The sequence below is a fragment of the Vanacampus margaritifer genome, chromosome 9 (assembly GCF_051991255.1).
Source record: "Vanacampus margaritifer isolate UIUO_Vmar chromosome 9, RoL_Vmar_1.0, whole genome shotgun sequence".
Classification (NCBI taxonomy): domain Eukaryota; kingdom Metazoa; phylum Chordata; class Actinopteri; order Syngnathiformes; family Syngnathidae; genus Vanacampus; species Vanacampus margaritifer.
In genome coordinates, this window is record NC_135440.1 from 8740466 (window position 1) to 8759344 (window position 18879).

The 18879-nt window shown below is 38.6% G+C and overlaps 1 long non-coding RNA gene across 1 annotated transcript; it reads right to left on the bottom strand.

The window, feature by feature from the left end:
* Positions 1 to 6035: 6035 nt before the first annotated feature.
* LOC144057226 (uncharacterized) lies at positions 6036 to 8171 on the bottom strand. The gene is made up of 3 exons (XR_013295189.1): positions 8032 to 8171; positions 6773 to 6931; positions 6036 to 6691 (listed from the first exon to the last, which is right to left on the bottom strand). It is a non-coding gene; the product is annotated as an uncharacterized LOC144057226 (long non-coding RNA).
* Positions 8172 to 18879: the final 10708 nt, after the last annotated feature.

An 18879-nucleotide genomic window follows, 5' to 3' on the forward strand; every position in this document is an offset into this window, starting at 1 on the left:
CTGAATGACAGAATTTCGTCACAAGCTCTCAACTAACTATTCAAATTTATGTCAATAACCTGAGCACAACTCTACCAACAACACATTCACAAAAGTAAAGAATAATTAGATCCATGCAACACAACGCCATCTCAAAATCACATTCAATCGCTAATTTAGGACTCTAAGAAGCCGCCAGTTAATTATGCGGTCATTGTATGATACAGTACAAGTCTCAGGCTTTTGCGAGCAACGAGTGCTCGACTGGCAACAGCAAGTATTCCAACAGTAGTTCTTCTTCCTCTTCTTATTATGATGTTGCAAGTTTGTAATTAACTCTTCATATTTAAAGGAATAGGGTGTGCCTCAAATTGTACTTTTTTATTCACAGTCCATATATAAAATAATAAAATATAAACAAAGAAGAAATCCTCCTGCCTTATATTGCATTTGAGTTGTGTTTGTGTGTGTGCGTGCGTGCGAGTGTGTGTGTGTGTCTGTGTGTGTGTGTGTGTGTGTGGGGGGGGGGGATATGTGTGTGTTTTTAATTGGCATAAGTGTTTAATAAATAAATAAAAACAACGTTCTATTTAAAAAAATATATTTAATTAAAAAATGTTTTAATCTCTCACACCTCTAGTTGGAGTTGTCACTCATTTTTCTTAAAGGAAAGTTCAGTTGTTTACATGTATTGAAGGAACATAGTGTACAACAGACTATTTAATTTAAAATGTTTCTAACAGATGTGGTGTAGTGCTTTCAGATTGATTTAACAGATGTTTGTAATGCCAGAAGAATTTATTACTGTTGCTGCATTCGATTGTGTGTTAGGGTATTCCTGCCATTGATTGAGACTTATTTTGAAAAGCACATTTTCTTTTAGCTTTGGTTTACTGTGTAGTCATTTTTGTTTTTATATATTATTTTAATGAACCATTTAATAATCAATGGTGGAATCTGTAAAATAATGGTTGGACATCTAATAGAAATTAATAGTAAAAATGAAAATCTTAATGGTAAGGTAAAGTAATAAATATTTTACTATAAGCATACTTTTTCCCATTATTGTTATTATTATTATTATTTTCACAGTAATAATGCGGCTGGGTGGTGGTAGTTACTGTTGTAATGTGGGCATCCTTTCGGCTCTTTATTGTCATCAGATTTGACACCCGCGACCCGGAAAAGGTGCTAGGTGCTCAAATAATTGTTGAGTGTTTTTCTTAAAATCCAAATTAGGAACCCTCAGAGAACTTTGTTGAATGAATGCATGACTTTGGTTCCACAATTAATTTCAGGACAATAACTGTTTTTGTTTGTATTATGCGATTAAACGTGCTTCTCAATAACATTGCTGTAATCATCGGCATTAACACAAGCTGATATTCTGTGATTCACACCTGTGGTATTACCTCACAATCGGATGTTTCCGACGTCTTTTTAATATCTGTAAGTGTCGTTGGCAAAAAGCTCCGAGCTTCCAAAGTGATCAAGTGTCTTTTTCATCTACATCCTATCAACCTTTGTCTGCACCACACACATGTAATTGCATCACTCAACAAGCAGGTTAAGAGACAAGGTTGAAGAAAATTAACTTTTTTTTTTATGTTGGCAGATTTCCCCAGTTGTTTTAATAACCCATCTCAAACCTGTGATCTAATCTGCAGGAACAGTGGAAGTAATTAAAGTCGAAATTAATTATCCTCTGTGCCTGATATTCTAATAACGGCTTTGAGTTTTGTAGCAGGAAGTTGATATTTTGTCATCCGTGTTTTATCTCTCACGGCTGTGCGTGATTGTCTGTTCTAAGAGATTATTAATGTAGGAAGGGAAGGGAGCAGGAAATAGCAGATAAAGGCGGAGAGGCGTTCCTTTCTTGCGCTCCTCCTGACCACGGTGGCCCCTCTTGACAGCTCCAAGCTTCTGCTCCCGAGTCCCCTCCAACGTTCCTCTCATTTTAAAGGCCCCTTTATCATGACAGTATTTAGAGCAGATACTATGAGACAGGCCTACTTTTATTAGAAATTGTACAATTGTTCATTAGTGGCTAAGATAATATGTCTCTTCTCCGTCGACACTCTCAGCTTGGTGCTCCCTTTGGGATCTCATTTAAGGCCCGCAGCGTTCAGCAGTGCATACTTTCGGGGCCATAGATGTCACACTACACAAAAACCACCACAGACACCGGAGCTGAAAATGTCAAGTTAAGTGAAAGGAGCTCCTCGCCCACTGCACACTCTAGCGAGCAGTGAGTAGATCTCCCCATGGGGAGAAGTGTGGGAGTGTGGCACTCCCCAAGTCCTGCTCTGTGGCTTTTGCATCAACGATGAGTATGTTTTTCATGGCAAATGGTGGACTGAATTCAGAAATTACGTTTTGATAGCCGTGGTGCACCTGAAGTTTTTTTTTTAAACTCTTCCCTTGCTCTCAGCAGTTTGAAGTTGCTTCCTCGTCTTTTCTCCATACACTTGCCTTATTTTATTATCATTGGTCTGTGATGCTGGACATCTTTCGTTCCTTTTTTCTCGTCCATGAATCCATTATCCATTATGATTAAAGTTTCCTAAAATAGTTGAGCAGACCTATATTTTGTTTTATTACATTTTTGCTTGCATTCATTTTCTTTTCAGTTCATCCTGTTACGGCTCATGCGTGTTTTCTGGCCAGTCAATCACAGAGCACATGAAGCGACGGACAACCATTCACACTCACATTCCCACCATCTTTAGTGGGGTTTCCATCCACTCATTTTTACTAAAAGTTTTCAAGAAATCCCAAAACAAAACTGAATGGAAATGCAAAAAATTCCAAAAAGGGCCCAAAAATTGCAAAAAAGAAAGAAAGGTTTTACGCTTGGCGGAGTTGGATTCTGAAGCGTATCGAAAAAAGGAAAATGCGAATTTTGGCTATGGAACAGGTTTTGCGAATAAACGCTGACAAGACTGGATACACGTCACACGTTTTGACTAGATATTACGTCACACATACGTTTGTAGTCACAAAGCAATGGTAGGCGTTAACGTACGGTATGCTTGGGGGGGACGACGAAACCTAAATCTTTTTGGAATTAATGAAAGAAGTGAATATTAATGCTATTTTAGATGGAAAACAGCAAAGAAACACTACGGTTTATCATGAATTACAAAAGCAAACTGAAACGATGTCATAACATAGCGCAGTCACTTCCTGCTTTAAAATTACTGGCGGATCACATCTTACCACATACAGCGGCACAGCCCCGTCTCAATATTCGCAAAAGAAGAACAGATGGAAACGGGCATAAGTCACATATCGGTTTTACACATTTTCAGTAAATTTGACTAAAAATAAGAAACAATTGGATGTGAACCTGACTATTGAGCAGGAACTGAACCCACAATAATTGTGTGGTGAATTCTGGTGAGTAAACCCCCACACTGTCAGTGACTCTGTATTTCATTACCGTGTACATGTAATTCCCAATGATTATCCCAAAAGTGTGGTGGCTGACAGGGGCGAACGCGCTGCAAACAGCCAAACACAGGAATGATGCAAACAGCATTCCTCTGTTACAGGACACCTGATTCCTAAAGTGCACTTATAGATATGACTAGGTTTATACATTTCCTTTTGTTGAAATACATTAACCTTATTATTTTATCAACATAAAACGAATAACGGGTAGAACTAGTTTTTAACTTCCTCCTACCCCTTTTGAACATATAAACTCTTTTCTTTACTTCAACTTATATTTTAAACTTGTGAGGTGTTTTGTGTTTTCTTTATGTTTATAAGTTAAATAAAACCAAACCTATACTACTCACTAAAGTTACTAAACAAATGTAGGATGCGCAAGAAAGTGTAACTCTACTATTATAGTACATAGTGAAATGCATTGTGGGAGTTGCCTACTGAAATTAAAATTCACATCTGAGGGAGTGACAGCACATTGAGACTCACGTGTCCTTAAACAACAAGAGGAAAGAGAGAAGCTTGCAAGAGGCAAGTGCATTCACTATTTTGAGTCTGTCTAAAAACAAATGTTAAGGTTTGTTGCACACTCTTTCACAGCTTCGAAAACACTGTAAAAAAAAAGTACAATGTACATTATAAATACTGAGTTTTGTTAAGTGGAATCCTAAAAATTACTCATTATTTTGTGTGTGTGTGTAAATTAATAGAATTCGAGTTTAAATTTTTGAAAGATGCATTGTGGAGTTTGTCTTTTTTATTTATTTATTTATTTTTTTACTCGCGACTGCCACCTCTGGCCTAAAGCGTACCTGCAACCTCTGTGTCAAGCTCGTGCGTGGTGCACACGCGAGTATGTGTGCTCGAAAAAAAACTACATGTTGGCAGTGACGAGCATGACGTCACTCATCTCGGCATTGGTGGAGCATGCATGATATAGAAAAATCTTTAACACTGACATTTCAAACACTATGCACCTTTAATGAAAACAAAATTCTTTCTTAAACATCTTTGTTAAAAACGCACATCCAATTAAGTCATTTTTATGTTAAGCAGGGTGGTCAACTAAATGTAACAATTAAAGTCCGTCATATCTTAAGATATCTATTAAAGGTGAGTATTCAAGGATCTTCTAGAAAAGTAGAAGCCAAACGTCTGCCAGTTTTTGTAAAATGTGCATGCGGAAGACCATCCTACCAGCTATCCTGCTCATCCGGAGGAAACGTCTACACTCTAAAAATGGGGAGTGATATTTACTTGAAAAAGCCTAGTAAAGGTTGATGTACTCAGAAATTCTAAGTAAATTTTACAAGGAGGAAAACTTATCAAATGTCGGGAACGTGCAAGCTTCATCTTCAGTCTCTGCAGCCGGCCTTACTTCAGCGACAGATGTCCTCTTGCAGCTCTCAGCCATTTTCAAAGTATGTGGTGAGACCGGTGGAGCTACTATGATGAATGGCTGAATCCGAAGCTCAGAGGCTACATGACAGACACTCAAAGTGCGCATGTGTAGCTAGGAACAAGCACACATGACGTTAACGCAGATTGATTGACGGGATTGAGAACCAATCGTTAAGAGGATTCACCCGGAAGACGCAGCGACAAAAGATCCTTGAATACACCTTTAAAGTAACTTGTAATCTAAACTACTTTTTAAAGCAAGTAATCAATATAGTAACTAAGTTACTTTTTAAAGTAAGTAATCAGTAGAGTAACTACCGATAAGTTAAATTTCCAAGGTAACTGTGGCAACAATGGTGATTTAATTTAACTATAGTGTAGTTAAATGACAGCTCAGATTTAAACAAAAAAATGCTTCACACAAAGCTACATTAAAGCTGCTCTATGTAGGATTTTTTTCCCAAAATGTCTTTACAATAACATTTTCATTTGACCATATATGACTCAAACATCTTCTCATTAGCAGATTAACAACTGTTCACAATGGGTACTCCTGCAAGCATCAGGCCAATAGTTTTCAGACAGGATTTTGGTTCGAATTTATCGCCCTCTTTCTGCAGATTTGAAGTCATGCGCTATGTGCATCCACTATGTGTACATGAAGAAGGGAGTGTGCAGTTAAATTTTTGTGCCATACACGGCAGTAGTGATTGAAAATTCAATTTCCTGCATTGAGCAGCTTTAATTTTGTAATTATTATTATTATTTTTACATTTTGCCATGTCTTACTTAGGGTCTGCGTCATTCTGGAAGCTATATCTGGAATTTGTGGGTCATTTGTGTGTTATGTGCTGTCTGTGTTGCCATCTGGTTCATTATAAATGTGATGGCTACTTTTGCTTCTTCTATGAACATGTCCAATACATGAGACTTTTTAAATTCAACATACAGTATGTGTGTGTGTGTGTGTGTGTGTGTGTGTGTGGGGGGGGGGTCTCAAGTAAAGAGGAAACCAGCCATGAACGTTAAATGGTCAGTCAGTCAGAATGGCATAAAAAAGGCAGAACTTATCTTACTTGCCAAGCTTGAAGTTGAGTGAAAAACAGTCACCCCCTCCCCAATGTCTCTTGGATCAGCTATAAGACGATTTCAATGACATGCAGAAGATCAACGGTTGGGAGAGTGAGGACTGCGAGACAGGGGCTTAGAATCACTGCTGGATCAGAATGAGATGAACATACAATCAGAGGCAAAGCCACACGGGCTTATCTGCCCTTTCACGATGGCTGTCATCATTTGAGAGATCCCTCAGCTGCTCCTCTGCCAAGATGAGAAAGCTTTCTAACAAAAATGGAAAGTTGCTCTTTATATGCTTCGGGAAAAGTTTTGGAGAACTTGAAGTGGCCTACAGGCTAACACACATAAAAGTTATCAGAAAGAGGGTGCAACAAAATTGGAGTCAAAACTTGTCAATCTGGTTCAGAAGAAAAATGTGAAATAGAGGAAGGGTAACACAGCCGTAGGGCACACCTGAAAAGATTAAATATTGCCAAGTGATTTTTCATTTTAATTATACACCGCACCCCCTATCTCTTTCTTTCTCTCAACTAGATTTATTTCATATATTCTCGAACACTGAAACATACTTTGCTTCCAAAGGCCCTCCTGCTGCGACACTTGATGCCCACGTTCAATATACTCCCTAATGTAAACCTGCAGCCTCCGTCCAAAAGCGAGCCTCATCCTTTCAGGACCATTTTGATGTAAGCTACTGATGGACTGCAGACGCGGCCGGCATATGTCACATATACTCAATACAAAACCCCACTTGGCATCACTGTTTTCGGGCTTTGTTGGTGATCTGTAACATGAAATGGCTCAATTTCAGTGCACATCACTGAACATATCCCATACAAGGCTGCGGCCAGTGTTTATAGCTTACCCCCTGTGAGGTGCTGGCATCCAGTAGCGGCTCTTTATCTGAGACAGTATGGCGGTTGTGTAGTCTTTTCCCATGTGAGGCCTGCCATGTGAGGTGATTAGAGCATCTCGGTCCGCCGTTGAGGGGACAGATGGAGCAACAGAGGACTTTCTGGAGAGGCTATGGCAATTAGGAGAGAAAGGAGAGAAAATGGTGGTTGAGTTTAGGGAGATTCTTTAAACAACAGTATTCAAATGGCGCCGGGACTCTCGTGGCCTTTGTCCACTCAACACGCCATTGTTGTGTTCATGTTAACATGCTTTCACATGCTGTGAGGCTGTGAGTGTTAATATTGTAGAACAAAACTTATTATGGCAGAAGTAATTGGTTTACTTTATTAGCAAAATACGACATAGGAATGTTCTTGTGAAATAAATATTAATATTAATGTTTTTCTCATATTGATGTGGAATTGAAACGTCACACATAAATTCCTCACAAGATGGAACTTGGAATTCAAAATCAGACTAAATGGAACTCCTTATGTTTCCCTTCTGACGCAGCAGTGATCAAATGTTCTTTGTTAATTGAAAAGAAGTGAAACACAATTGGGAAACAGTATTGCTCCCGCTGCACACACTGTGGAGATGCTTGTTCCCCACCGTGATTAATTGCTTTGTCAACTATCAATCTACATAACATTAAGATGGCCACAGGACCTGCAGGTTGCTGCCGAGACGATGCCACTGAAATCCCCACGGGGTCCGTATTAATGAGGCTGCCACCATTTGTTAACATTTCACCATTAAAGTGTAATACATTCTTTAATTAATTAATATCTTATTTATAAACACACGGCATTTGTCTCTCACTCCAAATCTGACCCCATAAACAAGCATTTAATTTTTGATGGTGGGATCATAAAATGATATGAATATAACATTTATGTGATGAAGTATAACAGATAACTAAAATTTATATTTAGACCAGAAGTGCAAGTATTGTCAGCAAATGTGTATCGACCGTGGTCCCAGAAACGCAGGCTCAGGTAAGGAAACTACAATTTGTATTTATTTACAAATAGGATCACTACAAAAACATCTGCACACAGGAGTGGAAAACGAAAAACACTCGCAAAAGGGGAGGAATAACTATCTTAACGAAAAACGCTTGCAAAGTGCAAGGATAAAAACAAAGAACAAAAAAACGCTTGCAGAAGGCAAGGACTATGAACACGCAAAATATAACCAGTATGAAAAGCGACGTGGCTATATACTCACACGTAGGTACAAAACTCGGGACTAGATGCTTGAGGACAAATATTTTTCAACAAGGGTGCAGAGAATACTTGGACACAACGGTCGGCAAGGAATAATCCGGCAGATGTTTGCTGCTCCTGAAGTCCCTTTTACAGTCCATTGATTACAGATGGGTTGCAGGTGAGGCACTAGGGGAACACCCCCTAATCACTCTGACACTGCAACAAAACAAAAAAAACACAACAGGGCTGAGATCCGAACCATGACAGCAAATTTCACACAATGTTCAGGCATTGTTGGTTCAGTTCCCATTTTAACAAAGTAATGTTAGACCCCTCTGGCACACGAGGTTTATTTATTGGGGAGAAAACGATCTCTTGTCTATTGTTCCATATTAGAGTTTTGCGGGGTATGACATTTAGTCCCTTTTGAGTGGTGGCCCTGTCAGAAGCAGCATTGGCCCATAAATTGTATGATAATTTCATATTAAGCATTTTCATACTGTAAAATTTCATGATTGCATACGAAAATCTTTCAAATAAAGGCATTGCATTTGCACGCATTAATGTTAATGCTTTAAAGAATAACAAAAGTATTCAAATATTTCCATTGTATTGACATCAATCAATCAACCAAAAATTTATTTATAAGCACCTTCCATACATGGACTGCAACTTAAATTGCTTTACAGATTAAAAACACCTCCCAGACCCCACCCCACCCCTTATTAGCCGCCATCCCCAAACAGTGCCACTAATCGTGCGAAGACATAGTTTGTCGGCATAGAAACAGATTAAAAAATATATCACTCACCTGAACGTGACCTGGCGGATGCCGTATTCCGAGTGAAGTGTTTACGGTAACAGTGACGTAAAGTGTCTTGTGTCATGTCATGTTCCTTGGAGTTGTCCTAAAAGCAACAAATAAAGTTATATTTAGCCCGTAGTTGTTGCCCGTGTAGGCAACAAAGTGTTAATTTGCATCGCTGCTCCTATTCCTATTCCTGATCGGGCTAGCGAAAGTTAGCAATACGAGGCTAACAAACACAGACTCTTGTTTTGGTAGCGTTTTTAATTTTTTTTTTGCATCATCACAACATCCTAGTTATGTCGGCGTTGCTTCAATTAGGAAAGTCTTTTCTTTCTAAGTGTTGAGGACAAGTTGGTCAATAACGAAAAATAGCAACTATTACATGTGGTTCATGGGTTCTGTGGTTTCCGATAGTCTAAAGAGACTAAGAAGGCAACGGGGGACGTTTTGTGAGCTACGCACTGGGTAGCATTTTGCTGACAGTAATCACACTCACTTAAGCTCTCATTAAGGACTTGTTTCTAGCTTGCCTTTTAGTTTTATTTTATTTTTCATTTATTTATTTATTTATTTTTTTATGGAGAGCTCAGTATTGTTCATTCGGTAATTTTACCGATTTGACATGTCATCATCATTGCTCTCCTTTTTTTTTTTTTTTTTGGTTTTATTTCTGCAACACTACAATATTTGAAAGAAAAAAAAGAATGAAAAGATTACCGTTTGCACTTGTGGAGATTTACTTGCGGTGTCTCATATTTCAGGGATGGGATGAGTACCCATACCAGGTATCGGTATGGGGCTGATACTGTAACCCGGGTGTAGTTTTATTTCATGTGTTGGTAATTATTGTCTAAAGAAAACATTCATTACAATGCATTTATTTTATTCACCAAAATTACATTGGACCAATAGTAAACTGCTATCAGAATTCAATCTTCTGTCCTTTTAATGGTTACAATATCTAAAAGTATTGGTACTCGCGATGGAGGCCAATACCAGTGTGGGCTGCTCTCTTGTGGCCATTTTACAATCAGGAACTAGAAATTAGAAATCACAAGAATAGATCATTGCAGTTCATTTCATGCAAAGAAAATGCAACATTGGGATATATAATTATTTTTGTTTAAAACTATCTGTCATTGTTTTTGTTGAGGACAAAAGTACTAGAAGTACTGTATGTATGTATATATATATATATACATACTCAATCTTCCTTTCAAGAATGTCTTCTAAATTGCGCTCTCCCAACCCTAACCCTGTGGAAAAATAGGTCAGCCTTTCTTCAATCCCAAGTGTTCATTAGGCTGTACAATTACAGATTTATATGTGGGAAAGGAACTGGGATCTCAAGCACCGTGATACATGCTCATCTCAGGTATGTTTTTTTTTCCAACAACAGAAAAATGTGGTATCATTTGACAAGAAAATTGGTTTCAACCAATCCTAATCGTCCAATGATCCGTCCGGAATGCAAAATTTCTGAGAGTGTTGAGGTTAAAGTTGCTTCCCTACCAGATGTAGCGTAATTCAGTCAATATGCAAATGTGAGAAGTGGTGTATTAGTGTGTTGGTGTGAACTGGTTGCGCTAGGCTGAGCCAAACTGCTTCACCCTAATTATTCTGATGGTGATAAGCGGTGCAGAACTGCAAAGTCAACCCTGATTTAATCACGCAATTTGGGTCAGTCCATTTTGGCTGCAGCTGAGCACCTCAACATCATCATTAAGGCCATGCTGCTCTCACCTTGCAAAGACAAAGATGAAGATTGTACTGTTTTTTTTTTTCCTCAGCGCAATCTTCATCGTTGTCCCACTCGCGGACTGTGGATTCCGAGGGAGCTCGGTGGTGAATTTGTCCATGATTCGAAATCAGGCATGTGACTTTGTGCTTAAGATTTCACTTCCGAGCTCTCTCTGCCTGTGGGACCTGGTCCTTGGGCTTTTCATCAGCTGCCATTTTCGACGGCATGCAGTAATTTCATGGCTCATTGCAAGCGCTGAAAACCTTTGAAACTGCAAATGTTAACTTTGCCTGGCCTGGAGCCATTTAGGAAGCGATTAATTTAGCAAACAGAAGTGAGCCACTTTCTCCTCCTAGTCTGCGCATAATTTTTTTAGGGCGGGGGGTGGGGGGGCTCGTCTATCTGTATTTGCGTAAGAGTGAGCAATGTAATGACAGTTCCTGTAATTGTGGAGTGTGAAAATGGTTCCTACCTCCGCCTGCGCTATCATCCCCATCTCTCCTGGCTCAGCCTTGACAGGCTTGTACAGTGAGAGCACACGCAGATTGAGAAAAGCCAGAATCACTTACAACATGCTTGACCTTATTTGTTGTTGCGAGCTGTTGAAGCACATTAACAGAGAAGCTTGTGTGCAGTTTCAGCACTTTAGTGAGTATGCTTGAGAGCATATTTGCAAGCCACTGACTGATTTCCTGATCATGACTAGGAGCAAAAAGTGCAAGAAGCTAGCAAGAGTGAAGACATTGTTGGAAGTGTGATTCTTGTTGGCTGTGACACACTGAAGAAACAGTGCAGCTCCCTGTGCGGAGTTGTCAGTGTTTGCCCAGTATTCCTTCAGGCTTTTTTTGTTCCACACTCTGCGCAGTTAGGCATGGGAGAGGCAGACGGCAGCAGGTCGGCCAGCCTTCCCCTACAGCTGTCCTACTCCATTCTGGCACAATGCTCCACAAAGCTAATATGAAAACAAATTCTCGGTCCTCATTGCAATGAATTTTCCTTTGCATCTGAAAAGAAATCTTCATCTTGACAACATCAAATATATCAGGTTGTGTGCAGAACATTTGGTGGCTGTACAAACTTCCAAAAATCTGTTTCTCCCAATAGCAATTTTTTACTCCAATTTAAGTGGTATCTGTTGCCTTAAATGTGTGTGTGCGCGCGTGTGAGTGTGTGTGTGTGTGATTTTCCATAATTAATTGCGATTAATCACATTTTTCTACTTCCGCTTCTACTTTTTTCTTCAAAGCTAGTAACAAATATTCACTTGAGTAAGATCTTGGAATTAACGTAAACTCCTCAAATAGAATACAATACTTCTGTAAAATATACAGCTGTTAAACAAAACAATCAAAATGGACTCCTCTTTACAGGCCATCTCTTTTCTCATCAAAACAATTCTCAGAACTTCTCGCTTACAGGCTTAGTTCTGCTCACGAGCACCACACTTGATGTGCGAGGCCCCGTGGAGGTAACTTGAGCAGGGAATTTTGCTCTGAGATGATACGCCAAAGGTGTACAACTAATATGCTATTTGAATTTGGTTCTGCATAGTATGCAAATTTCTTCAGAATTCTATGACAAGTATCAAGCAAGTATACCAGAAAGTAAAACTACCTCTAGTCCATGTTTATTCATCTTCCACCAGTGACTCCTCCAAGTTTGGCTGCACACTGAGTTATCTGAGTTTTTTTTTTTCTAAATGCTTTAATAAATTTAGTTTAATCTCCAGAGTTAAAGCTTTAACTCCTTCGGACCCATAGATGATTGCAGTAGACATGACATATTTGCATGTCTAAACCAATAAAACGTGTAATTTGGATGATGTTAACATTTCTGTTTCATTATTGGATCCTAGCTAACCAATCACAATTGCAAGTTGATTTGCATGATGTTCATGTTAAAATTTTTACATATAAGCTTGGTAAATTTACAACACGTTGCAGCCATACTATACTGGCGTCCACCATAACAAATAAAAAACATGACATACCCCCAAATTTTCCATGTTGGTATGTGTGTGTGTGTGTATACTGTATGTGCTTGCAAGTTTACATGCAAACAAATGAAATTTAAGAGCACAACTGTAAATGTACAAAAGCTAAATGTCACTTAAGGAAAGGAACAAAAATGCTATGTGTCAGCACCAAAATTTATATGCACATCTCTACTCATGTCAACTTCAACCTCAGAAAATATAAAAAAATATTGATACAGTATTTTGGATTTTATGGGCATTAAGCCTTTTTCTCACCATTCAGTGTGCTCATAGGTTTGCATGTAGCGGGTTTGCTTTGCAGTTAGCGTGTCAAAAATTGTAATTGGCTTTTGGGGACTAATAAAAACAGGGATACAAATTCCTACTTGTGCATGTGTGCATCCACACTGTCTCCAGGAAAGAATTGTTTCCTTACCTGCATGCCCTCTAGGCACATCTGCATCCTATTGGAACGTGGTCACACTGCAATCTGAGCCACACATTTTAGTTCACTGAAAGCCATTTACAATAACTGTGAAGTACATTGTGTTCAAACATTCGAACCCCCTTCTTATCATAAATCCCACATGTACTGTCAATATCCGCAAAATGAAATAAGGAAGATAAATGTATCCTAATTACAGCCCTGGGACAATGTTGCTTGATGGCCCAAAATGCCAAATTAAATACTATGATTCTGTGAAAGTGGCGTCGAGGCCTTATTTTTACATTGCAGGTACATCGGCTGATAAATAAGAGGGAGAGAACTGTAATTACTGAGTGGAAATGACATCAGAAATTAAGCAAATTGTAAAAGGTCTTTAAATGGGTTTTGAGCCATGAATTAAAAAGACCATTGAATGCGAAGAGGCAGGTGTTATCCTCACTGCCAACAACAAACAGGAAGAGCGTGCGCTTGTGTGTGTGGGATGAATAATGTTAAGAAGGGAGGGAGAATGCAGGTGTGTGCTGTTATCTCTGGACAATCCCAAGTCATTACCAAGTGAAATTGTATTTAGCTGATGTTCCTGAGCTGCAGCACTAATTCATAGTGTATTGTTCCATACATAAGCACAGATAAACCAACGTCTTCTTTAAAATGCAAGCTGCCATTTAACATCAAATTGAGTCATTCTTAGACAGTTCCTGGCTGCATTGTTCTAATTTATAGCCCTAAATATTGACCTATAGTTAAGTTTTTGCACCAGTCACTCCACCAGAAAACAATATAAAAATGAAAAAATGCTTATTCCATCCCATGTTGTGTTGAGGCAGGAGAAATGTAAAAGTGATGAGAGGCTCTGCACAACAAATTCACATCTTGCTGCTATTTCCTTCTATTTAATCAGAATTCTCATAGATGCCAGCTTAGGCCATGGTTTCACTGAGACATTGTATTTGCAGCCCAACACCTTAGAGGCATGTGAGATTATTTCTGCAATCTCAAAGGCAGAATAACCTTTTGAAGGGGTAAAAAAAAAAAAATCCCAATTTAAAGTAATTACGTGCATTATCAGCATGGGGGTTAATTAGTGAGACCGTATGTGCAAGTCGTACCGGTGGCATTGCAACAGACAAATGTATTTGTATTTTTCCTCTCTTTAGGGCCACACTTCTGCACGTTACACTCACATCCATGCACATACACACGCTCCGACTACGAGCGGTTGATTTCACTGTTTGGGCCTCTGATATTGATTAAACAACTTGGAATGCAGTTTAATTAATGAGAACTATCTGGAGTTCAAAGCTATTTAGTTGAATTCTGCCCTTCTGTCCCATTTTTGTACACAATCATAGAACTTAATAGAATTCTAGCATTACGACACTGCATAACATTAAAACAATCTTTGGTGTTTTAGCCCTTATGAAAGGCATTTTTATGTATACACACACACAATTTGAGAGTTGATATACTGTTAGCCAGTGTTTATCCATTAACATGAAAGGGGCGCCAAGCTGCAATATCACAGTACAGTGGAAACAACATGACCACTCGCTATATCTCGCAAATGCAGCTGAGCCTGAAATGGCACATTGACAACAACCTATATAGCTGCTGTGTAGAAACAAAAGGCAAGGCATTTATAATTATTGACAAGCCACATATATTTACTTTTCCTCATTTCAAAATGATAAGCCATTCAAGCCTCACTCACTGTCTGTATTGTGAAGATGTCCCTATCAAAAACTACAGACATACCTGTTTGTTCACAAGGGCTTGCCAACCCAAGTCTCTCCTTCACATTCTCGAGCGCTCAAAGCTTGACTTGACTTTTGTTTTTTTTACAAATCATAGGTCTATTACTTTTCTTTCTTTCTTTTAAAATGATTTGTCTTCTTGAGTTATGTTTTTTGTTTAGTTTTTTAAATAAGATATTCTTATATCTGACCGTTGTTATTAGCAGTGGTAATGTTAGAATTGAACTAATTCACTCTGTGATCAAACTTATAACTCAATTTACAGCTAAAAAAAAAAACAAACCCAAATTGTTTCATAATGTGGTTTTAAATTCAGAAAAAGAGCACTGTATAAAAACTGTATAACATACATTGAGAACCAGAAATGTGGCTTCGCCAGTGTTGCCCAGTCAAGTCAGACTGCTTACTGGGCGGCCACGAGGTCACCAGGCGTCACCATGGAGGTGGAAACATTTTCCTCCATGGGGACTGCGTCTCCCTCAGGGTGCACTGTTGCCAGGCTCAACTCTGCCGACAACTCGCTGAATTCCAAAGGAGCCAACACAATTACTGGCCACAAGACGCCCATATATATATATATATATATATATATATATATATATATATATATATATATATATATATATATATATATATATATATATATATATATATATATATATATACCCAAATTATCTTAAAAACTTGATAAAAGAATACACAGTAAATTCTGTAGAGTAAATTTGACTCGAGTGACTAGAGTGGGACCAAATAGACTCAGTTTTAGAGTAGGCTAATATTTAGAAGAGAGTAAAATATAGAATTGAAAAAAATAAATGAAAGACTCTCAAGGGTTGAGGAACAAACTCACGACCTTCAGCTTGGGAGACTGCCGCTCTACCACCTGCGCTATACCACTCCTACCGTTTGCTTATCTCCAAGATAAAAACGATATTTTTGGCCTTGGAGTTAGGAAGATTCCAGCTGACACAAGCAATATGCATACACAAGCAGGAGCTGCGTGGCTCAGGGAGCAGATCGGCTATCTCCCAAGCTGAAGGTCGTGAGCTCGTTCCTCAACCCTTGAGTGATTTTTTTTTCCAATTATTTATTTCACTCTCTTCCAAGTGTAAATATTACTCTGAAACTGAGTCTATTTGGTCCCACTCTAAAGTCAAATTTACTCTAAATAATTTACTGTGTACCAAACATATATATTAAAAACCAAAAACACACAATATATAATTAGAACTTTGAGAAATATCTTAGAGCGGGGAAGTAAAAATGAACAACTGAAATAATGTGTTTGAACAAGTGTGTACACCCTCTTATAGCTGGGAGATGTGGCTGTGTTCATTATTAACCAATCACATCAACACTCATGATAAAGGAGAGCCGGCACACACCTGTCGCCATTTAAAATACCTCTGGTTACCCCAAATCAAGTTCAGATGTTCAAGTAGGCTTTTCCTGACAATTGTGTATACACAGCTTGCAGAACAAGCCATGGACCACAGAGCGCTTCCACAGCATCAGAGAGCTCATTGCTTAAAGGTATCAGTTAGGGTCCGGGGATATGGTAACTTTTAATTTTCTAGGCATTGTATATACCACGAAAAACACAGTGAAGATAGTCACAATCAAGTGATGAAAATACGGCACAACAATTACATAGCCAAGTGGTGGGGATCCCTCCCATTTGATAAAAAAAAATATATATATCTGTCAAGGGAGGCTGTCGAGGCTGAGAGCAACATTGAAGGAGATGCAGCAATTTCTGGCAAATACTGGCTGGCTGTTTAGTAGGGATACCACTTTTTTTCTGTCCCAACTTATACCATTATAAGTACTTAACAATTGAGTAGACATTGATACTGATTCCTGCAGTAGTACTTGTGAGACATAAAAAATTCCCACAAAAAAAACATTTTTTTCCAATTTTTGTACCTATATATCCAAGAATAAAGAAATTTCCTTAAAATTGCATGAAGATAATGAAGAAAAAAAATTTCTTCCAATTTCTAGTTCCTGGTCATACAACGACCAAAGTACCGATACCATGAAATTATCGGCCCGATACCAATACCTCACAATCTCTTATTCATACTGTATGTTGGGGCTATAGAGGTAGGGTGGCAGGACAGAAACCATTCAGCCATATTTTCAAAGGGTGTGTTTGGCGCCAACACAGCACTGCTCATCACCAAAAGAACATCACACCTAATGTACAATCTCAATGGCAACATCATGTTTTGGGGCTGTTTTTGTAAGGTGGAATTGGGTTCTTAATCAAACTGGATGGGTTTGTGAACAATTTCACAATATTTGGTATAATTACTTTAGTTGCAGCTTTCATTTCCAATGATATCAACTTGTTTAGGAGAAATCAGACTCAAACATGACTAATGTGCTGGAGTGTGGTTGTAGACCTGCTCCATATGTAAAGTCCTTTGAGATAACATGAGTTTATTTTAATTTCCTCACATTTGCTGCAAATGACTTTTTGTTTGTCATTAAATATTTTCACAGATGTTTAACAGCCATGGAGGCCAGGATGTTCCGTGAGACACTCACAGAGCTGGCATTTTCTACACAAGTGGAAGGGTCAGTGGAGCGGGGTGGGATAATGTGCGGGTGTTGGGAGGTACTGTACTGTATTCATGAGGCACCTGCGGCTGTGACATCATCGCCTTATCACACATCATGTATCACCTGCAGGTCCACTTCAAGCCCTAACAGACAGATTCCATCTGTCATCTCTGAGAGAATCTCACTATAATTTACTCCGGGCCAATTTTACAGCGGACTCTTCTTTTTTTTTTTTTTCATGTCTCAGTGTGTTGCAAAAAGGGAGAGGGGCTGCTATATCAGATGTAGCTGTTATTTGAAAGCGCAACTCTGGGTCAGCTGCTTCTTGTAGTTTAATTCCCCGTAAACATGTCCAAGTTGACTCACTGTTCTGCTTGTTCCACAGAAACATGATTCATCGAAGTGACATCACACCAAAGTCAATTTTCCTTTTTTAAATTATCACATTATTTCCCAAGCATACATATATGCACTTCTCCGTTTTGAGCTGATTTGCGTGACTACGAAAGAATAACTTTGCAAGCAAATGTGCAAAAAAAGAGATTATCATACTTAAAAGCCAGAAGGAAAAAGCACAAGTTGTATCAAAAAGCATAACCTAATTAGAAAGACTAATCAACATTAATGTCTTAATATTGAAGGAAGTGGGGAAGGATAATTAGTTGGGGCGGGTCACACTCATTTCCTCTACAGTCATGCTACTAACAAGAGTTGATGCTGCCTTAAATGGCCACCCACATACAACAGCTAATTGCAGGACTTCACCCCCAAGCACCCTCCTAGTCATAGAGACAACAGGGAAATTGGCCATTTCTGCTCTCCTGGGTGTCATTAATAATACATGGCACTTTTTTTTTTTAACACAGACTGTCCCGAAAAGCCTGAGCAAGAGTTGTTCAGGATATTATGCAATATGCTGTCTGTTCTGATGTTATAAATACCAACACCGTACTTCGGCATAGATAGTTTTTTCTATACTGTTGGAGAGCATTAGAACTTTAAAATGACCCTAAAAAACGAATCCTTTTGTCCATAGGAAATGTGACTATTTACTTTGCAAGTCAATTTAGCTTGTGTGGCCCCAAAACTTTCTTCCAGCATGCCGCCTAAAATTTAATTTAGGGGCCGCTTTATTCCCAGTAAAAGATGTTAGTATGGAGACCTGCACTGATATCAACTAATCAGCATGGCGTGTTAAAGCAACAGTGTGTAGATTTTTTTTTTTGCCATCTAGTGGTGAACTACTAGAATGCACCAACCTAAGTTGAAATTGCATATATTTTAAAGCACGTACACTAAGATGCCTCAGAGAAACTACACTTTGCAAGCCTACCACCAGTTACTATGTTTGTTAAGTTCTTCTCCTTTGGGTATCTGTTGCAGAAAGATGGCGGCAAAACATGTCAACCTCCTGTAAGGTGTGGCACGACCTGTGTACTATAATTAGTGATTACTGAACCTACGATTACAAATTAGGGGTAAAAAAAGAAAAAAAATTACATTGATGTGATAGAACATTTTTTTTGGTGTATTAATTAATTAATAGTGGGTTTTTAAAATGAATGAATGAACA